Raw genomic sequence first — 647 nt, forward strand, 5'->3', positions numbered from 1 at the left:
ATTTATTTATTTATTTATTTATTTTTGGTCTTTTTTTTCCGTGTCCGGCAACGGATCGCAACCCTCAGTGTCGCGCTCGTACCGGACCGGGACCGGCAACGGGATCACAGCCCTCGGCGTTGCCCCCGCACCTCGCTCAGCCAGTGAGCGGCCGGTCTGTATGTGGGATCCGAACCCTCAGCGGGAGCGCCGCCGCACTTCCCAAGCGGCGCACTATAGCAGTGCGCCACCGGGCCGGCCCCTATGCTTTTCTTTTTGAAATAAAAGAATAGAAAGTAACAGTTCATTGCACACAGTAAGGCCAATTATTATTTAGTGAAACTTTTGTTCTAATAAGACATAATATATAATGCATGATATTAACATATAATCCATGTGCTATATATCTCATACAGTGGTTTTTATATGTTTAATAATACATACTAGGTATATAGAATACATATATATCTATATATACATGTAGTTTTTCTTCATGAAATGGAATACAATAAAATAGCAGATTGCACTGCACATATTAAGGGTAATTAGTAAAACTTTCATTACAATGATATACAGTATATATATATATATATACACACACACACACACACAACATATAATAATGTTACATATTACATAAAAAATATATTTTATATCCTATATGTACT

Source organism: Galeopterus variegatus, unplaced genomic scaffold (assembly GCF_000696425.1).
Source record: "Galeopterus variegatus unplaced genomic scaffold, G_variegatus-3.0.2 Scaffold1573, whole genome shotgun sequence".
NCBI classification, from domain to species: Eukaryota; Metazoa; Chordata; class Mammalia; order Dermoptera; family Cynocephalidae; genus Galeopterus; species Galeopterus variegatus.